We start from the raw sequence: 22,120 nt of genomic DNA on the forward strand, positions 1-22,120 counted from the left end.
ATCCTCTCCCCGATGCTATTTAACATCTATGTGAAGCCACTGGGGGCTATCATCAGGAAGTTTGGGGTGCAGTGTCATCAATATGCGGATGACACTCAGCTCTACCTCTCGTTCAAATCTTCACCAAGGTTGGCCGTAGAATCCCTGTCCAAATGTCTGGAGACGGTGAGTGGCTAGGTGGGGAGGAATAAGCTGAAGCTCAACCCTGACAAGACCGAGGTACTTTTGGTGGGAGACAAGAGGAGGCTGGGGGATGTTGACCTGGTGTTGAATGGGGTACAGCTACCCTTGAAAGACCAGGTCCGCAGCCTGGGGGTCATTTTGGACTCCCAGCTGTCCATGGAGGCTCAGGTGTCAGCTGTGAGCCGGACAGCGCTGTATCAACTCCATCTGATACGGCGGCTGCGCCCCTACCTTCCCGACCATCTGCTCCCATCGGTAGTACATGCCCTGGTCTCCTCTCATTTAGACTACTGTAATGTGCTCTACGTGGGGTTACCCTTGAAGACGGTTCGGAAACTGCAGCTGGTACAGAACGTGGCGGCTCGCCTGATTAAAGGCAGCCGCCGGCGAGATCACATCACTCCAGTGCTGAAGGAGTTGCACTGGTTACCAGTTGTTTTCCGGGCCAAATTCAAGGTGTTGGTTTTGACCTTTAAAACCCTATATGGTTCTGGCCCAGCCTATCTTAAGGAGCGCCTCCAGCAACACCAGACAGGCCGCTTAACAAGATCAGCCTCGGATGGCCTTCTCTCTGTCCCATCAGCCAGGACAGCTAGACTGGTGGGGACGAGGGAGAGGGCCTTCTCTGGGGTGGCCCCCACTCTGTGGAACTCCCTCCCTAGGGAACTCCGTCATGCCCCCTCTTTAATGAGCTTCCGTCGTGCATTAAAAACGTGGTTGTTCAGGCAGGCATTTGGGGTGGGTTAGGGTATTTTTTTTTTTAATTTTTATGGTAAAATGTTATTGTTTTAAATTGTTTATGGTGGGTTGTACATCGCCCAGAGTGGCTGGGTGACCAGTCAGATGGGCGATTAATAAATTTAATAAATAAATAAATAAATAAATAAATAAATGTAGCCTATCACGTCTGGGTAGAAAAGAAAAAAAAGACCAAACTGCAAATGGCGGCAGCAGCAGCCGGTCGGAAGACCAGCCGCTGCCGCAGCTGCCACTGGAGCTGCCGCTATCCGGAACATCCGCTCCAGGTAAGTCTCGTCCCGGGGGGGAACCATGGGGGTGTGTGGCAGGCCGTTCCGCCATGGATTTCAGGGGGCCGAATGCCAGTGCATTCGGCCTCACTGAAATCCGTGGCGGAATTCTCCGCCATCCCTAGAAGTATAGCTTCCAAATCCCATGAAGTACTAGTTCCCCTCTACTCAGCATTGGTTAGGCCTCATTTGGAGTACTGTGTCCAGTTCTGGGCACCACACTTGAAGAAGGATGCAGACAAACTGGAGAGGGTACAAAGGAGGGCAACGAAGATGATCAGAGGACAGGAAACAAAGCCCTCTGAGGAGAGACTGAAAGACCTGGGCACGTTTAGCCTTGAGAAGAGAAGACTGAGGGGAGATAAGATTGAGCTCTTCAAGTCCTTGAAAGTTTGTCACAGAGAGGAAGGCCAGGATCTCTTGTCCATCATCCCAGAATTCAGGACAAGGAATACTGGGCTCAAGTTACAGGAAGCCAGATTCCGGTTGAACATAAGGAAAACTAAGACATGTTCCATACATTCACCCAACAAACCCTTCTCCAACTTGGTGTGCTTCAGATGCTTTGAAATCCACCCCATCCAGCGGCCAATGGTCAGGAATTTTTGAGAATTATAGTTCACAACATCTGGAAGGCACCAGACTGGGACAGGTTAGTCTAGTATATCACAGGGGAATTGATGTGATTACTACAGTGAGTACATGAAGCCAATGTGGGTTTATCAAGAACAATGGAACCAATTCCCTAGGGAGGTAGTGGGCTGTCTCACACTGGAGGCATTCAAGATGAGGCTGGACAGCCACACGTCAGGGAGGCTTCTCTTGGATTGCATTGAGCAGGGGGTTGAACTAGGGATGGCGGAGAATTTCTCCCCGAAACTTCGGGGGGCTGAGCGCCAACGTGTTCGGCCCCCCGAACAAGTTTCGGGGAGAAATCCTCCACCCCCCCACCCCCTGCACCCCCCCGGGACGGGACTTACCTTTGCCGAATGTCCCTCCCGGCGGCGGGTCCGGCCGGCGGTTCGGCGGGTGTTCGAGCGGGGCGGGAGCGGCAGCCGGTCTTTCGACTGGCTGCCGCCGCCGCCATTGCAATAAAAGAAAAAAAAAAACGCCCCCGTGATAGGCTACGTGAGGATTAACATAGCCTATCACGGCTAGATTTGCAAAGTCAGCCGTGATAGGCTACGTAAATCGTCACGTAGCCTATCACGGGTGACTTAAAAAAAAAAAAAAGCGCGTACGGATAATGGCGGCCCCCAAAGGGAGCCACCATTCCCGTTCCTTATTTGGTCACTGTAGTCTACGTAAATCTTTACGTAGACTACGGCGAAAATATGGGCAATGCTATTTGCGTTGCCCTTATTTTCATTGCAGGTTTAGATGAAGCCCATTTCATCTAAACCATTGCAGGTTTAGATGCAGCCCATTGCTCACCTGAGATGGTGAGCAATGGGCTGCAGCCCAGTTAACTCAAACTTTAATCCTTCCCTTTCATATGACCTGTTCTGGGCTATTAATGTGCAGGAGGTATTTGCACATCCAGTAGGACTTTTTGCAGTTTCCCCAGTTGGTCAGACTGGCTGGTGACAAACAACTTGAACACCAGCCTGACATACTCAGCCTCAGACTATGATTCCTGAACATTCAACTCTGCAGGTAGGCTAATGGGCGAAATGGCCACCTTCTAAATCATTTCTTTCCAACCTTCTTGTAACAGAGACGCTGAATGTAAATAATAGCAAGCTAAGCTTCATATTCCCAGCCAGTAATATATATGTTCTATGTATTTATTCAGGATATGAGTGTTCACTGAAGGTCTGTATTTAATTCTAGTCGAACTTCAGGTGTGCTTGTCATTTTTTGGCTAGCAGTTGTAAATGCTTTCTGCTTTCAAACTGGAGAAATGAGCCACTATGCCTTAAGCTTCTGCGATCCCGACAAAGGGAGATTTTTCAAAGTACCACAAATTGTTAGAGATAGTTCAGATTATCTTCTAATACTATTAACACTCAGTCCACTGAACTTCCATACACTTTTTAAAACATCTTGTATTGGAAAACCATTTGAGAGCCATTCATCTGTTGGAATGGATTGTTTCATTCCACCATCTGGGAGTTTTGTTCTTTCTTTGGAATTAGGCAGCAAACAAAATTCAGATTTTATGTTTGTCTTTCAGAGTATTTGAGCCGATTGTTAGCTGGAGTAGAGTTTGACAAACAGTACTAAGGAATTCTTCATTTTAACTTTCCTTTATGAAAAGTTTTTAAAAAGTCATTTCCGCTTTGTACTTCAGTCACCTAAGAGGTCAGGTGACTCTTAAATGCCCTTGAGCAAAGTACCAAAGAGACTGGAATCATCCTCATGGAGTAGATCCATACACTTTATTATCTTACAAAAATCTTCAAACCTTTCAGCAACCACCAGAGGGGGAAGCCAGTATGCAGGCAAAACCTCTAGTGCTGAGAACAGTTAGGCTATTGGAGGAGCAGCTGTGCCAACCCTCAACTTAGACATTTTGCAAAATTGTCAGAGAACATCTGTCAAAGTATTTTTGGAAGGAGAGCATTGTAGTAGATGATATACTTCCCCTTATGAACAGAATCGTCCCTGCATCTCTAGTAAAAGGACCTTAGGGCGTGGAGGAACATCTTCACGACCCTGTGAAGAACTGCTACCACTTAAGATTGGACAGTGCTAGGTTGGAAGGACCCTTTGCATGACTTAATATAAGGCAGAATTAGATGCCAGGGAAACCAGAGGAAAGGCTGGGTGTCATTGTTTCCTTCCAGCCCCTTCCAGTGTATTTCCTTCTAACCTCCTTCAAACTGAGTCTTTGAAGGTAAATAATAGCAAGCTAAGCATCATGTTCCTAGCTAGTAATATACATGCTCCATGCATTTGTTAGGGATATGAGTGTTCATTGAAAGACTGTAGTTAATTCTAGAGGATCTTCAGGTACTCCTTGTCTTTTTTGGGGGAGCAATATTTGATGCTTTCTGTTTTCATAGTGGAGAAATGGGCTGCTAAGCCAAAAGTTACAGAGACAGAGACAAAGGGAGTCTTTTAAATGTACCACAAATATACCCTGTGTGAGAGGTGGTGCATATTCTGCTCTAATACCAATTAACAGTTAGTACACTGATCTTCCATACACTTTTTTCAAAACAACTTTGTATTGGAAAATGATGTGACAGCCACTCAGCTCTTGGAAGCCTTAATGCTGGCAGCATAAGAAATTCGGGCTGCCTTGTTGAGGAACCCCTGGGGGAAACATGAAGGTAAGATGACACTCTGCCTTATGGAAGTCAGTTTTGGAGCAATATGCTCACTATATCTTTTATTCTTTTATGCTGAAATGTATTTGTGTGGCATATGTTGTCCCTTGAAAAGTTCCTCTTTCCAAAGTGCAAATGTATGTTGAAGCAGGACATGCAATTCACATCTTCCTTGTCTTCATTTAAAAAGGCCCTAAAAGTGCATCCCTTCTCATTCATTTTTCTTAGTTAACCTCTCTTGATACTGACAATCATAGAATAGTAGGGTTGGAAGGGGCCTACAAGGCCATCGACAATGCATAACTAAGATTAAGCAACCTTGAATGAAAGACAACTCTTGATTATTCCCACACTGCCATTCCTTCATTTTTCACCCCATCTTCAGGTGCTAAACTAGAGGTCAGCAATTGCCCTAAGTTTATTGTACAGCATTCCATACATTATGAGTGGTTAAATCAGTAATGAACATTAGTTTTGCAATATCCATCATCTGATAATAGCTATTTAATTATGTGTGTATTGACCTATTGAATTATCCCAATAATAGCCTGTATAAAAACTAAGGATCCATCTAGCCAAAGTTAATAACATGTATAAAATAAAAGAAAAAAAGTGACCCATTCCTTAAAAAAAAAAAAAAAAGAAGTATATTATTTCACTGTCTTTTCAGTGGTTGGGAAGAAGGGAGCAATGTCATTGGGTAGGTAGAATACTGATGGTACAGAGTTTAGAGAACTAATATTTAACAGAACTCTGATGCAGCTGTTTAAAAAGCTAACATAGTCTTAGACTGCATTAACAGAAAATTAGTGACCAGATCACATGAAATAATACTTCCACTCTGTTCTGCTATGGGAATGCCACATGTGAAGTAGTGTGCCCAGTTCTGGGTGTCACATTTTTAACAGGACATTGACAAACAAGAGCTTATTCAGAGAAGGGAGACCAGTATGGTAAGAGGTCTGGGAACCAAGTCCTATGAGGAACAGTTGAAAGATCTGGGTATGTTTGGCCTGGAAAAGAGAAAATTAAGAATGACCCAATAACAGTCTTCAACTATCTGAAAGGCTGCCATGTAGAAGATGGAACAAACATGTTCTCTCTTGCTCTGTAGAACAGGTCTAGACCCGATGGGTGGAAATTGCAGACGGGGTGGCATGGTGAGGGTTTTCCTAACATTAGAAGAAACTTCCTAGCAATACGATCTATTTGAAAATGGAATTGACTGCTTTTGGAGGTGCTGGGTTATTTTTCATTTGTTGTATCCTATCTGGAAACCCATCCATGAATAAAGGTGGAATGCAGTTTCATCCATTAGGAAGATGCTTCCAGTTGGGGTTTAAAGCAGCACAATAGCTTGCTGCAACTTCCATGCAGTTTGTTTTAAAGGACCTAATATAGTAGACATCAAATTCTGCTGCCTGTCCTAATGTACTCACACATCTTACAAATAAATATATTTGGTACCCTAGAAAACAGGTGCCAACTGTACTATCCGGTGGGGGGCTGGTGTACTATCAGTGCCCTTTCTGCTGGTTAGAGTTCAGGGGATAGTAGTGGAGTTTGAATGAGGAACAGGAGAGGGAAAGAGGTGGCCAGGATGAGGCTTAGAGTTAGCTAGTGAGAAGATACGTAGAGTTAGTGGGACTGGTAAGGGAGACAAATGTTAAGCAAAAGGCTGGCAGTAAGGATATATTTTAAACAGGAGAATCATTGATGTTAGGTCAGGTTATTACAGAGACGGGCAAGTTTAATGGAGCAGCTAGGTCATTTCTGATCCTGGACTCAGTTACCTTATCCCTCCTCGCCTTACCTAGGATCGTAAACTGTTCCATTGCCCACTTTCATAAATAAAGCAACAATGGACCATAAACCTCCAACTGCCCCAGAGTCATTGAATCATAGAATAGTAGGGTTGGAAGGGGCCTACAAGACCATCGAGTCCAACCCACTGCTCAATGTAGGAATCCAAGTCAAAGCATCCCTGACCAGTGGCTGTCCAGCTTCATCTTGAATGCCTCCAGTGTGGGAGACCCCCACCTCCCCAGGCAAGTGATTTCATTGTTATCTTGCTCCAACAGTCAGGAAGTTTTACCTGATATTCAACCAGAATCTGGCTTCCTGTACCTTGAGCCCATTCTTCCGTGGCCTGCACTCTGGGATGATCAAGACGAGATCCTGGCCTTCCTCTCTGTGACAACCTGTGTGGCGTAGTGGCTAGAATGTTGGACTAGGAGCTGGGAGATCTGGGTTCTAGTCCCTGCTTGGCCATGGAAGCTCACTGGGTGACTTTGGGCCAGTCACAGACTCTCAGCCCAACCTACCTCACAGGGTTGTTGTTGTGAGGATAAAATGGAGAGAAGGAGGACCATCTAAGCTGCCTTGGGTTCCTTGGAGGAAAAAAAGCGGGATATAAATGAAGTAAATAAATAAACCTTTCAAGTCCTTGAAAGGCACTATCATATCTTCTTCATTGCCCTCCTCTGAACCCTCTCCAGTTTGTCTGCATCCTTCTTCTAGTGTGGTGCCCAGAACTGGACACAGCACTCAAGATGAGGCCTAACAAGTGCTGAGTAGAGGGGAACTAGTACTTCATGGGATTTGGAAGCTATACTTCTATTATTGCTGCCCAAAATAGCATTAGCCTTTTTTGCAGTCACATCACATTGTTGGCTCATATTCAGCTTGTGATCAACAACAGTTCCAAGATCCTTCTCGCCTGTAGTATTGTTGAGCCACGTATCGTCATTCTGGAAAGACTCAGCCCAATAGTGGAAGACAGAGGCTAATAAAGACTAAACTGAACACACAGTTCTCATGAATGTGAAACAAAGACAATTATTTGAATATTGTTTTTACCTGGTTGTATTGTTGATATTTATTATGTTTGATGCTGCTAATGATATTGTATTTTATATGATAACTCAGTAAAAGTTTTTTTAAAACAAAAACAAAACAAAAACAAATTGTGGCCAGTCCTATCTATCAGTTTGAGCCATTTTGAAAACTTTACCTTATTGAATACCAGGATGTCATTTAAACACAGTTAGGTGTTATGGCTGCACTGAAGCATTGTGCAAATGAGGACCTTTGCAAGGGTATTAAGGAATAGGCACATGCATGCCACTGCTGGGCACTGGCGGAAGTGAACTTCCTCGCCCCCTCCTCCCCACAGGAGAACTCCCAACTGGACAATATGAAACACAGAGAGTTGGGGAGCCCTGCTGAGTGGAGGAGGCTGTGGGAGGGGGGGAAGAAGGGGAAATTTCTCTAAAAATTGGCCAGAGTCATGTCCTGTGAGCAGAACCCTTCCATCAATAGGGCAGGTACCAGATCCAATGCCTTATACAGAAAACCAGGCATAAATATAGGAAAATATATCAACCAGGAACAGGGTAGTCATCAGGGATCAGCATCACTGGGCACTTGCTTAGACCCCACACTTGCAGGGGGGCACTGCCAACCCCTAGAGCTTCTTGGCTCTGCTCTTCTCCCCCTCCTCTCCCTCCCCATTCAGTTTGAAATGGATGTCCTGTTGCAGAGAATCTCATTGTCTCTCTTTCCACTTCGCTACAGGCAGGCAGGAGGCCACAATGGGAGCTGAGAACCTCACCTCTGTCAAAGAGTTCATCTTAATGGGACTCACAAACCACCGAAAGACACAGATCCTGCTCTTTGTGGTAATCCTCGTCATCTATTCACTTACCATTTTGGTGAACCTCATGATCATCATACTGGTGCGGGTTGATTCCCGCCTCCATACTCCCATGTACTTTTTCCTCACACACCTCTCATGTCTGGAGATTTGTTACGTAACCAGCACTTTGCCCCAGTTGTTGGCTCATCTCCTGGCTGGAAACGGAGCCATCTCGGTAACCCGTTGCATGCTCCAGATAAATGTTGCGCTGACCATGGGGGGGGGCCGAATGTTTGCTGCTGGGTGCCATGGCCTATGACCGCTACATGGCCATCTGCCATCCCCTAATATACACTGTTGCCATGGACAGGTGGTGCCAGCTGCAGCTTGTTTTAGCCTGCTGGACAATTCCCTTTCTTGTTGCTGTGATCTATGTTGTTTGCACCCTTCGCCTGCCTTTCTGTGGCCCCAACCATGTCAACCATTTCTTCTGTGAGCTTCCAGTGGTGTTGAAACTTGCATGTGCTGACACCCACACCACAGAGGCCATCATTTTTGGTTTAGCAGCACTGGTCGTTGCCTCTCCCCTTTTAGTTATCCTGACCTCCTACGGGCTCATTTTGCATTCCGTATTGCACATGCGATCAACTGCTCGTCGGCGTAAAGCATTCTCCACTTGCGCCTCCCACCTTATAGTGGTCACCATGTTCTATGGCACTGTCATCTCGATGTACCTGATTCCCCGATCAGACTCGGCTCCTGATCGTGACAAGCAAATTGCTGTCTTTTATGTTGTGGTGACACCCCTGCTCAACCCTATTATCTACACCCTGCGGAACAAGGATGTCCACGGAGCTGTGGCCATGGTTCTGCGAAGATGGGGTTTTGAACAAAAGATATGACTGTTACCATTTTGCTTCATCAGTCCTGATTTCTCTCAGGGGCTGCTACTTGCCAACTATGAAGAGTGCCTTGAGTGTTGGTTTGGATGTGGGAGATGAAAACTGGTGGTGCAAGCTGACTTCCTCATTGAGGTGGATGTGCATTGCTACTGTACCTCATCAGCGCCACAGCTCCCCCCACCCCCCAGGCAATCTCTTGCTCTGAGAACTCCCTTAGAACCAGAGATTGAGTGGTCTCTCTAGAGTCAGCCAGGCCCAAAATGTCTGAGGAGGTTTTTGGCGCCACAGCTCCCCCCACCATTCACAACACCATTTTGCATACAATTCGATGTATGCATATGCATGATCGCTTTTTTTTTTTTTTGGCAAATGGAGCTCGTAGCACTCACAGACAGGTACTGGGTGAGTGTGGGTGGCTCAGCAAGTGGCAGGGAACTCAAGAGCAGATCAAGGGGCATATGAGAGGGGGCAGGGGCTAGGCAGGCACCCGGAGAACCTGGACAGGGCAGTGCCCATCCATCCCTAATCCCAAATATATCATTTATACTGGACCTAGATCTAGAGATGATCAAAACCTGGGTTAGGTCCACCTTGACAGCTAGCTTGCTGGGGTGTCAGGAGAGGCACCTCCAAAACTAGTAGCACCTGCCACTAATTAAAGTGGTCAACATGATGACACAGACCAAAAAAATCACAGCAGTCATGTGCTTCATGCAGGGGTGTATGAAACCCTGCTTACCTGGCTTTGCCGGGTTCCGCAGGTGGGGGGAGGCAATCCGTTCCTCCACCCCAGAATCCTGCCTGACTGGCTCAGCTCCGCAGCCAGGCTGCAGAGCCGCCGGCCGGGCCAACCTGCAGCGGGGACTCCAGCCACCACTGGGCTGCTGCAGACACAAATGGCGTCCTGCGTAGGGGACGCCATTTGTGTCCCTACGCAAGCCCGTGATAGGCTACATAAATATTTATGTAGCCTATCACAGCTAAAGCGGGAATGCAAATGGCATAGGGGACGCCGTTTGAGTCCCTGCTTTAGCCGTGATAGGCTACGTAAATATATACATAGCCTATCACGGGTCGGCATAGGGACGCAAATGGCAGCCGCTACGATGGCCGCCATTTGCGGCCGCAGCTGAACTTGAGCTGGACATCCTAGAGAGTGAAGTCAAGTGGAGATGACAGTATTCCAGCTGAGCTATTTAAAATCCTAAAAGATGATGCTGTTAAAGTGCTGCACTCAATATGCCAAAAAAATTGGAACACCCAACAGTGGCCGCAAGACTGGAAAAGGTCAGTTTACATTCCAATTCCAAAGAAGGGCAATGCCAAAGAGTGTTCAAACTACTGCACAATTGCGCTCATTTCACATGCCAGCAAGGTGATGCTCAAAATCCTACAAGCTAGGCTTCAGCAGTATGTGAACCGAGAACTACCGGAAGTACAAGCTGGGTTTCGAAGAGGCAGAGGCACTAGAGATCAGATCGCCAACATTTGCTGGATCATGGAGAAAGCAAGAGAATTCCAGAAAAGCATCTCTTTCTGCTTCATTGACTACGCTAAAGCCTTTCATTGTGTGGATCACAACAAACTGTGGCAAATTCTTAAAGAGACGGGATTACCAGACCACCTTACCTGCCTCCTGAGAAACCTGTACAAGGGTCAAGCAGCAACAGTAAGAACCGGACATGGAAAAACCAAGTGGTTCAAAATTGGGAAAGGAGTACGACAAGGCTGCATATTGTCGCCCTGCTTATTTAACTTATATGCAGAGAAGATCATGAGAAACGCAGGGTTGGATGAATCACGGGTCGGAATTAAGATTGCCAGGAGAATTATCAACAACCTCAGATATGCAGACGATACCACCCTAATGGCAGAAAGCGAAGAGGATCTCAAGAGCCTCTTGTTGAGGGTGAAAGAGGAGAGTGCAAAAGCTGGTTTGAAACTCAACATTAAAAAAACTAAGATCATGGCGTCTGGCCCCATCACTTCCTGGCATATAGAAGGGGAAGAAATGGAAGCAGTAACAGATTTTACTTTCTTGGGCTCCAAGATCACTGCAGATGGTGACTGTAGCCATGAAATTAAAAGACGCTTGCTCTTTGGGAGGAAAGCTATGGCAAACCTAGACAGCATAGTAAGAAGCAGAGACATCACCTTGCTGACCAAGGTTCATCTAATGAAAGCTATGATTTTCCCAGTAGTAACGTATGGCTGTGAGAGCTGGACTATAAGGAAGGCTGAGTGCCGAAGAATTGATGCTTTCGAACTGTGGTGCTGGAGAAGACTCCTACAAGTCCCCTGGACTGCAAGGAGGTCAAATCAGTCAATCCTAAAGGAAATCAACCCTGAGTGCTCATTGGAAGGACAGATACTGAAGCTGAAGCTCAAATATTTTGTCCACCTAATGCGAAGAGAAAACTCTCTGGAAAAGACCCTGATGCTGGGAAAGATTGAAGGCAAAAGGAGAAGGGGACGGCAGAGGATGAGATGGCTCGATAGCATCACCGATGCAATGAATATGAACTTGAGCACACTCCGAGAGAGAGCAGAGGACAGGAAGGCCTGGTGTGCTATGGCCCATGGGGTCACAAAGAGTCGGACATGACTTAACGACTGAACAACAACAACAATGGCTCCATGCTTAATAATGTCCAATTACATGGGATTCTGATGTGATTCCTAAGGGAAGCATGTTTGGGCACCTGTAAGGGCCCATTTCCCAGCAAGGGCGCACTAACTGGATCATTTAATGTGAACCACCTGGGCCATATCCCATTCAGAGGTGAATGAGGTCTTTGACAGAATCACCTGCCAAGGTGACAGGAACATCTCCCAGAGCCATCAATAAACCATCAAATCCATCAGTCTCCTGGGGCATACAACTGGTTTCCTGCCCCTGCAGATGCTCTGAGTCCCAGTAAACCTAAACCCTACTCCACTGTGGCTTATTGACCTCTCTGCAATTGTATGAACCAGGCCTGTTTATTATGTACATTGACAATGCATCGCGGGTGTGTGTGTGTGACTATATATCTTAGTATAACATAACCTCTGTGCTGCCCTGAAAGGAGAAAACGTATCATCATCACCATTGTCATCATCATCATCATCGCATTACATGGGTTTCCCAGGTGGTCTCCACTTGCAGCACTGAGCAGACCCAGGCTTGCTTAGATTCAGCAAGGTGGGTGCTTCATGTACCCTCAGACCATGCCCTAGTCATGTCATGTGTTGATCATGTGAAGGAGTCTCCCCCTGATGTCCAGACTAAGAGCATGGACATCTGCATAGGGGAAGCCTACACAGCTCTTTATTAGTAGCCCCAAAGTTTGTATAAACAAAAGACTGAGGTTTTATTTAAAAAAATATTGTTTATTTAAATAGATCTGTGGTCACCAGGCTCTGAGTGGAAGTCTGAACTCTCTTCCTCTTATATGGTTTGTGCACAAAAGGAAGAAATGTGAAGAAGGGGGAGCATGTAATAAGACACAGGAGAAGCACATACTGTGTCACAAGAATTGCTCCATGCATGACATTTTGGAGGTGGGTCTAGAACATGGTGGACCTCCTGAGATGTGGGTGATGGGTTGCAGGCTTGCAGGCCAGTTAAGAAAAACTTTGATCCTGCACTTTCATACCACCTGCTCTGGCCTGTTGGTGTGCAGCAGGCACTTGCAGGTCCAGTAGGTCTTTGGAAAATTTCCCCATTTGGTCAGACCTGGGTGGTGACAAACAAGCTGAACACCAGCCTGACATAGCCATCCTCAGGATATAACTGCTGAACCTTCTCCTCATAGATTGCCCATTGGGTGAATCCCATTATTGTGATGTTTCGTTCCACTATCAGCCAACAAACCTTGGATGTTTAAGTTCATCTTTTGGAGTATTTGAGCTGGTCGTTCGCTGGAGTAGAGTCTGACAAATTATGCTATGTGGTATTCTACATTTAAACTTTCTTTAATGAGGAATTTTTAGAATTTCCGTTCTATTGTGCTTCAGTCACCCAAGAGGTTGAAGTAAGAAACAGCAACCTGTTAATGTCCTGGAGGGAAGCACCAAAGACACTGGAGTTGTCCCCATGGAGTAGATCCACAGTCTTTATTATCTTACAAACATCTTCAAACCTTTCACCAACCCCAAAGTAGAAAATCCAGCATTCAGTCAAACTTTCTCATGCTAAGAATAGTTAAGCTGTGGATGAAGCACTTGTGCCAACCCTCACCTTAGATTTTTTTTTTTTTTAAGTTGGAGAACTTAAGGTAAAATACTAAATTGTGAAGTAGAGCATGTAGCAGAGGACATACTTTTTTTAATGTAATGCCTTAATGCCTGTAGCATAAGAAACTCTGTCTCACTTGTTGAGGAACCCCTGGGAGAAGCATGAAGGTTAGATCCTAGCCTGCAATATGGAGGCGACTTCTGCAGGATGCAATTTGCATCTTCATTGTCTTCCTTTCTAAAGACCCTAAAAGTTAGGGATGTCAGAGAATTCCGCGACGGATCTTGGTGAGGCCGAATGCCAGTGCATTTGGCCCCCGGAAATCCATCACAGAACGAAGCCCCTGCCCCCCCAACCCATGAAAGGTGCGCAGGACGAAGTCCCCGCCGCCCCCACCCCACGAAAGGCGCGTGAAACGGAGCACTTACCTGCTCCCGTCCGTGCTGCTTTGCGAATGGTGGCTGTCCTGCAGCCGCCATTCGCTTCCTCCTCTTCATAGCCGTGATACGCTATGTAAATACTTGCGTAGCCTATCATGGCTAACGCAGGGACGCCATTTGCGTCCCTGTGGAGGCTGTGATAGGCAACGTAAGGATTTATGTAACCTATCACGGCGGGGGGGGGGAACCCAGCATAAGCAAATGGCGGCGGCTACCGCCATTTGCATATGCTGGTTTCCCCCCCCCCCCCGCCATGATGGGCTATGTAAGTATTTACGTAGCCTATCACGGCAGGGGGGAAAAAAACCCAGCATACGCAAATGGCGGCGGCTACTGCCATTTGTGTATGCTGGAGTTTTCCCCCCTGCCATGATAGGCTACGTAAATATTTACATAGCCTATCACAGCTCAATACAGGGATGCAAATGGCGGTGGCTACGACAGCTGCCATTTGTGTCCCTGCAGGGCTGCCTAGTGGCCGGATGTCCGGCTGCGGGTGGCCAGAGCCGGCTGGCAGCTCCGCGGCTTGGCCGCGGAGTGGAGCTGGTCGGGCAGGATTCTGGGGGGAGAGACGGAGCGCCTCCCCCCCCGTCGAGGATTCCAGGGGGAGGGACGGAGTGCCTCCCCCCCACCGCAGATTGCCTGGCACAGAGCCAGGTAGGTGTTTTGTACATCCCTACTAAAAGTGCATCCCCTCTCATTACCTTTTCTTTCTTAACCTCTCCTGATACTGACAATGCATAGCTGAAATTACCATTAGAGTAGGCTGACCATACGTACCATTTTAAATGGGACAGTACTTTTTTTTTTTTCATATTTCCTGACCATCCCGTTGTTTTAATATAAATGTCATTTTTGTCCCGTTTTTATTTTTTTGTAAAAAACTGAATGTGTTTATCATAAGGGTCTATGCTAATCAATGCATGCAGTAAAACTACTGGTGTGACAAAAGAGTAAGTTCCATTTACTTTATCCAGTCAGGGCCAGGCTTCTTGAGCTAGCGACGATCAGACGCTGCCCCCTTGCTTGTCTGCAGTGGTGAGGAATTCAAGAGGCGGTCGCTAAGCCCCATTCAGCATGTGGGAGCCAGGAGGGTGAGTCTTACTGTTATTTCTACCATCATTCCGCCCAGATTCTTTCTGCCCTACATTCAGTTTGATTCGGACTTTTCAGACTCATTTTTCCGTTCAACAGGCTGTTAGCTATTTTTTTATTACAGCGGAATATTACATAACCCCATCCCGTTTTTGTCATCTCAATATCCCGTTTTTGTCTCAAGGAAATATAGTCAGCCTACATTAGAGCAACCTTTAGGGAAATACACTGCCCTTCATTGGTACCACCAATCCCATCCGCAGGCTCTTACTCTGATGATTCCCCCACAACCAAAGATCGAGTGGTCTCTCTAGAGTCAGCCAGGCCCAAAATGTCAGATGAGGGCTTCTTCCTCAGAAAAAGGCCTTATGGGTATATTGGCTCTGGAGTAGGGATGGACGAAAGGGACTTACCTTGTCCCGCAGCTTGCTTCGCGGTGGGGGGGAGGCGCTTCGGTTCTCCCCCCGAAGTTCAGGTGAGGAGGGACGTGCCCCGCCTCACCCAGCTGAAATTCAGGCCGGGGGGGGGAGGCGCCCCATCCCTCACTGGTGAAATTCAGGCCGGGGAGGAGCGCCCCGTCTCCCTGGCCGCGAAAAAAAAAGTAAAAGAACAAACAAACACACACACCCATGATAGGCTACGTAGCGATTTGCATAGCCTATCACGGCTAGATTTCCAAAGTCAGCCATGATAGGCTACGTAAATCGTCACGTAGCCTATCACGGGTGACTTTGGAAAAAAAAAAGAAGTGCGTACGCAAATGCTGGCGCCCCATGGGCGCCGCCATTTGTGTTCCTTATTTTGGCACATCTAGTCTACGTAAAGATTTAAGTAGACTACGGTGAAAATAAGGGCAACGCAAATAGTGTTCCCTTATTTTCGCCGTAGTCTACGTAAATCTTTACGTAGACTACCCCTGTCCAAATAAGGAATGCAAATGGCGGCGCCCCATGGGTGCCGCCATTTGCGTACGCGCTTCCCCCCCAATTCACCCGTGATAGGCTACGTGACGATTTATGTAGCCTATCATGGCTGACTTTGGAAATCTAGCCGTGATAGGCTACGTAAATCGTCACGTAGCCTATCACGGGTGTTTTTTTTTTTTTTTACTGTACTTTTTTATTTTGTAATGGCAGCGGCGGCAGCCGGTCGGGAGACCGGCCGCCGCCCCCGCCGAAACGCCGCCAGGACCCGCCGGCGGGAGGAACATTCGCTGAAGGTAAGTCCCATCCCGGGGGGGGGGCGGGGGGCCAGCGGAGAATTTCCCCAACACTTTTGGGGGGCCGAATGCGTCAGCACTCGGCCTCCCGAAGATTCGTGGAGAAATTCTCCGCCATCCCTGCTCTGGAGATCCACGGAGAGTAGAGCCAGTGTTGGCAGGCAGTGGCTGTGGGGAAGCTTTCCCAGCAGGTGATGCAGTTTGTTCCCTCAGAATCTCTCGAGAGTCAGCCAGGCCCAAAATCTGAGGAGGTGTCAGTTCTCAGAGCACGGCATTATGGGTGAGGTGGCTGTGGAGATCCCTGGAGGGTAGGGCCAATAGTGGGAATAAGTCGCTGTGGGATGCCTTTCCAGAAAGGAAAGAAAACTGCTGCCCCTGATGATCCACCACCTGAGGCAGGGGATTCTCCTCATCTCATTGGAGGGTTTGTCCTGGAGTTCATCTCTCTGTTGAGCCATGAAGTCCACTCTGGGTTATATGCGCACTCTGGGTCCACAAGGGCTATATGCGCACAAGGACTTGACTGCCAGAGTCCTTGGTGCTGTGCACACCCCAAGTGGTCTAGACATCTCCTAGCAAGCCTGTTAAGGGCTTGCGAGAAGGGTTGGGGCATGTGCGGCACTGACCACTCCAGGCTGCTCCCAGCTGCTCGCCGAGCTCTGGGGTGCTCGGCGACTGGGTCCATCAGTTCCCCACAGCTCAGCAAGCAGGAGCCAGGTGGCCGGGCATGGGGGAGTCTGCTGGCAACCCAGACCAAGCCAGGCACTCCGGTATCTCTAGCAAAGACTGCCCAGGTAGAAGGTGCTTCTTCTATTTTTGCAAAGTCTATGAGATCTGCTGTTTGTTTTCACACTTCATGCTTATACACTGATATATTTTTGTTATGTTTATGTTATGTGTATGTTAATGGCATTTGTTGCTGTAGTTGTTTAAAACACTGTGGGGTCACTAAGACCCCACATTGCATTGTGTAAGTTTTTGTACTTTACACTGTGGGTTATTGTTAACTCTGATGACTTATGTGCAACTATTTTGTTGTAATAGAACTGGGAAGGTCTCAATAAAGGCACACTTAAAAAAAACTTGCAAAAGGTTCCATGCTTAATCATGTCCACCATTGGGGCTGGGGTGGGGATACTGGATTGGGTCCATCAATTTTTCCCATTACAATAGTGTCCAGGTCAGGCATCAACGAAGGCATTGTTGTCAGGCACCTGCAAGATCCTACACCCCAGCAAAGGCTCTTTGACGAGAGCAATTATGTCAACCACTCAGGCTATTTCCCCATTCCAGAGGTCAATGAGGGCTTTGACAGAATCACCTGCCAAGGTGAGAGGAACGTCTCCAAGAGCCATCAGTAAAACATCCATATTCTTCAGTTTCCTGAGGCAGACAACTGCAGAGGTTCTGAGTCCCAGTAAATCTAAACCATACTAGGTAGTGACTTGTCCATGATCATGGAACTATAGAAAGTTTTTCCACCATCTTCCCACTCAACACAGAAAACCAGTTCCAAAGTGTGTCCTGCTTAATGAATGGGGCCAGATACTAATTGGGACAGGCTCATGGTTTCTTTCCATGGGTGTCCTGAGCCACTCCTGACAAGGTGACCTCAGCAGGTATATTGAAACCTCTTCACACAACAAGTCAAGAACAGTCCAGCACTAACTACAAATGAGCCAGGCTAGCTCAGGAAGGGTGGCTGTTGGGTAGTGGGGTGGGCAGTACACCAACAGAATCCCTATCTGTCCTGAATATCCACCTTCACATGTACACATTTGGGACTGGAAAACTGTGGGATGGGGCACCTGGACAGGGGGATGGAATCATGATAAGCCACTACAGCATTCCCTCCCCATCTACCCCCAAACCTTTTCTACTGCACCATCGAGAGCCCAAGTGGATAAAGCTGGGAGAAATTTGCTCCCCAGTCCCATCCAACTGGCTCTCTGTGATACAGGCCAGGTCAGCACACCCAGCCAGGATCAAGTCCTGGTTGGCACTTGCTTTCCCATTCACTGAGGTGGCATTCATCAACTGTACCTTCAGCCCAGGGGCACTGTCACCAAGGCTACTCAGACTCTATGATATGGGAGACAACTTGGGAGCAACCAGCACCCTGTTTCACTCTCCAGTCCTATAATGACCTGTTGCTGTATCTCCCTCTGCCCTCTACTGAACTGTGGTCACTATTAGTATATAGTAGCTTCCTCCAGCCAAGGGACCTCCACATGGTGTTGAACTACTGCTCTCATCATCCAATGGCCTTGCTGGCTGGAGATGATGGGAGCTTTAGTCCAACACTATCTGGAGGGATCTAGGTTCAGGGAAGCTTCTATATATTTTGTTTCCTCTCTTGACAAGGAACTGAATTATGTGAAGGTATGAAAAGTAAAAGATGCAAAACTAAGGAAATACATACAAATACCCTCAATTAGCATACATTCTAATGATTGGGTCTGGATTGTTATTGTTTTTGTATTAGAACTATTCAACATAGTTCTGGTATTTTATTGGGGAATTAATGAGTCTGATGCAGACTAGATTAGTCATGCATCTAGTCATGACTAACTTGCCCCATTGATTTCAATGGGACTAAGGCATGACTCACTGAGTTTGGATCCATCCCAATGTCATGGGCTGCTCCTCATTTTAACCTCCTTCGTAGAAAAGGTCATATGTTTGTTTCCCCATTTTCTTATACTAAGTGCTCGAACCACCCAAGGGGATGAGGAAACAAAAACACAAAACTGTTAATGACCAAGACGAGAGCACCAAAGGGAGGGGAGTGCTCTCTGTAGAGTAGATCCACAGCCTTTATTATCTTACTAAATCCTTACACCTTTGGCAAGTCACAGGGAGAGAGAAAAAATCCAGGAAGCTTTCCATCATTCAATGCTTAGAATAATCAGGCAGTTGGACAAGATGGGTGGTGTTGATCCTCACCTTAGGAGGCTTTAGAGACTGGTTGGAGGAACATCTGTCAAGGTGGTTTAGGAACCAGAGCTTAGTAGAACCCAAAGAGGACATGTTTTGCATGTTAACGTTCCCTGGCATCTCCAGTAAAAGGATCCCAGGCCATGGAACATGGAAGGATGTCTTCCTGAGTCTTTGGATAGCTGTTGCCAGCCAAGCTAAGCAGTGCTTTACTGGGTTTGTTGTTCTGTTCTGTATGCAGCAATCCCTGCCTTACAAAGAAGCAATTTTCTTGGGAAAGGGAGTGTCATGATTTCCTTGTGACTTCCTTATAAAGGAGACTCTACTAATAGTCAACAATAAGACGCTAAACAGTAGATTTCCTAACAGTAAATCACAGATTACTTGAGGTGGGTGTGTTTCCAACACCGTAATTAATTCCAGAGGATCTTTAAACTTCTGGTCATTTTCAAACAAGAAAATCTAGACATTTTATGCTCTTATGGTGAACAAACCTCTGGGCAGGCTTTTCAGAGCAGCGTAGAGAGACCCTCCAACAGTAGACCTGTTTTAGGGACACTGTAGGTTTTCCTCTGACATCGTTCAAGTTTTGTATGATTTTTTCTGACTGACACCCTCTCAGTTATTGGGTACTTCAATAGAAGCTGGTGGCATATCATCTCCCTCTCAGTTGGTGAGGATTACCTGAGAGAAGCACAAAGGTAAGATTATTGCTTCCTTTAATAGAGAAATCAGGTGGTGAGTGGCAACAGGACCCAAAACATGGCCACATAAGACATCACACTGGGGCATCAGCATGCTTGGAGAAACCTCAACTCTCCCAAAAGTACAAAAATATTTTAAAAATCAGAAATAAAACCTAAGAAAGCAAAATGCTCAATAACAACCCAATGAAGGCTGAGCATGCTTGGACCCACAGAATACAGAGCGACAGTTAAAAAGAAAAAAAAACTGGGCAGACAAGGTGTTGGGCATGTGTGTGTGTCTGTGGGGAGAGATAGATAGAATGAAATGCTGTCCTTGGAGGGAATAAGTGGCTGAAACCATGCACAGGAGCACTCCTGTTAAGAGAGAAGATAACCTGTGACATCCCCCCCCCGATCCCACTTGTTTTCTTTCATTGCTCACCCAATTATTTTGGCTGACATTGATGGTTTTGGTAGAATCATCTAATCTGGATCTCACTCAAGTTGTGAACATCGTGGGCATTTCCCTTATATGCTGCATGCAGAGTGTAGTTGCAATTCTGCTTCTTCCTTTTCTGCCTTTAGAGTTGGGATGCTGGTGAAGTTCTCCCAAGCCAGGCTGAGAAATGAATGTCAGGGCCCAAGAAAAGTGGATTCAGAAGGAGAGTTGAGTTTTATAAGCCCCAACCAGACATCCTGGCCTGCAGTGTGATGGGGCATAGAGGGCCTTGGGAGCTGTAGTTAGGGATGGCGGAGAAATCCACCACCGACTCCAGTGAGGCTGGATTCTTTAGAATCTGCCCCCCCCCCGAGTCCATGGTGGAACAGACCGCTCCCCCCGCCCTGCGAACTAAGGTCAGGATGGACCCTAACTGGTGCCGTCCGGTCCGGGTCCATCCTCTCCATTCCTCAGCCATCTGCGACCGCACATGGCATCCAGCGTAGGGGATGCCATTTGCGTCCCTGACCTTTGCTGTGATTGGCTACATGAATATTTACATAGCCTATCACAGCAAAGGGCCGGGATGCAAATGGCGTCCCCTATGCTGGATGCCATTTGTGGCTGTAGCCCAGCAGTGGACGGAAGTCAGACTGCGGGCGGCCGTGGCCGGCAACTCAGCGGACTTGCCACGGAGCGGAACCAGCTGGGGAGGATTCTGGGGGGGAAGAACAGATCGCCTCCCCCCCCCACCAGCGGACCCCGGAGCAGACTGGTAAGTGGGGTTCATACACCCCTAGCTGTAGTTATTCCAAGGACTCCTGAAAGAACTACAAAGAACTACAGTCCCCATAGTCCAGTATGTCCCATCAGAGTGTTAGTCTGGAAGATGGAGGGGAGGGAGCAGATAACAGAGGGAGGGTGAAAAACCTTCTTTCATCACCTCTCCTGTCTCCACCACTACTGAGGCTCCTGTGTTGCCAATGCCAAAGGAAGGTAAGACGAAGGGTTGGGGGGCAACTTATATGTGCAGGACGGTGGGGCAACACCTTTCTATGCCCTTGGATTTGCTCTGGGGGTTTTTCTGGGGTTTGCTGATACTTTTAATTTAAAGAAACAAACCTGGAACTAGGACTGTGCACAAACCCACCGCTTTGCTTCGGATGCTGATTTGGAGCTTCTGAAGCAGCCCTTCTTCGCTCCAGACCAATTCAGACCCAACTAGCTTCACTTCAGATTCTGATCAGAAGCGAGATTCGGATATCCAAATTATTCGGATTTGAAGTTTTCCCCTTGATTTGCATTGGAAAACAGAAACAGACATACTTTTTCCAGTTTTCATGATAAATACATAAAATTTGGGAACTTATCTGCCCCCATGTAGGGAATTCCATCTGACAAATTTCAGACAGTTTGGCCCAGTAGTTCTTGTGCTAGGCCCAGGTGAAATTTTATTTTTTCAACAAAAACTCTCAAAGCAAAGAGTTAGAACTTTTCATTGTTTCTACAGAGGTGGATGAAATTTGGGGGCCTCTCAGCCCCCATGGAGAGGATTCTGCCCACCAAATTTAAGAAAGTTTGGCTCAGTAGTTTTTGTGCTAGGCACAGCTAAAATGTGCTGTTCTCAGAAACTCAAACCAAAGGTCATAAGGGGATTAGCTGTTTAAGTGATGACTAGGAGGAGGTCACTCTCCCTAATCTCTGCTGTAGGTTTCTTTGAAATGCAAATAACCCCTCTTCCCTTTTCTATTCAGCTTCACAGTGGATTACCTCAGGCTCTTTTTGGCTGAATGGAATACACATTACCTGGGAAAACAGGCTGGCAGGCAGGCTGTCCTATGTTTTCAACATGAACTCTCAAAACAAAGAGCTGTAACTTTTCACTGGTTGCACAGAAGTGGATGAAATCTGGGCAACAGGCAGGCCCAATGCCAGGACCCCAGAGATGCCTCATATTGGGCTTGCTTTGCCACACAGTGTAGTGTTATATAGGGATGGGCAGATTGCTGACCTTCCAGTCTGTGGGGGAATCCACCTGGGGGGGGAGACGATCCATTCCT

The 22,120-nt window shown here is 47.0% G+C and overlaps 1 pseudogene; it reads left to right on the plus strand.

Annotated features, from left to right (window-relative positions):
- The first annotated feature begins 8,079 nt into the window (after positions 1 to 8,079).
- On the plus strand, positions 8,080 to 9,025 carry LOC146342475 (olfactory receptor 2D3-like; annotated as a pseudogene).
- Positions 9,026 to 22,120: the final 13,095 nt, after the last annotated feature.

Source organism: Heloderma suspectum, chromosome 6 (assembly GCF_057233095.1).
Source record: "Heloderma suspectum isolate Gila_16-S chromosome 6, 16-S_ref, whole genome shotgun sequence".
In the NCBI taxonomy this organism is placed as follows: domain Eukaryota; kingdom Metazoa; phylum Chordata; class Lepidosauria; order Squamata; family Helodermatidae; genus Heloderma; species Heloderma suspectum.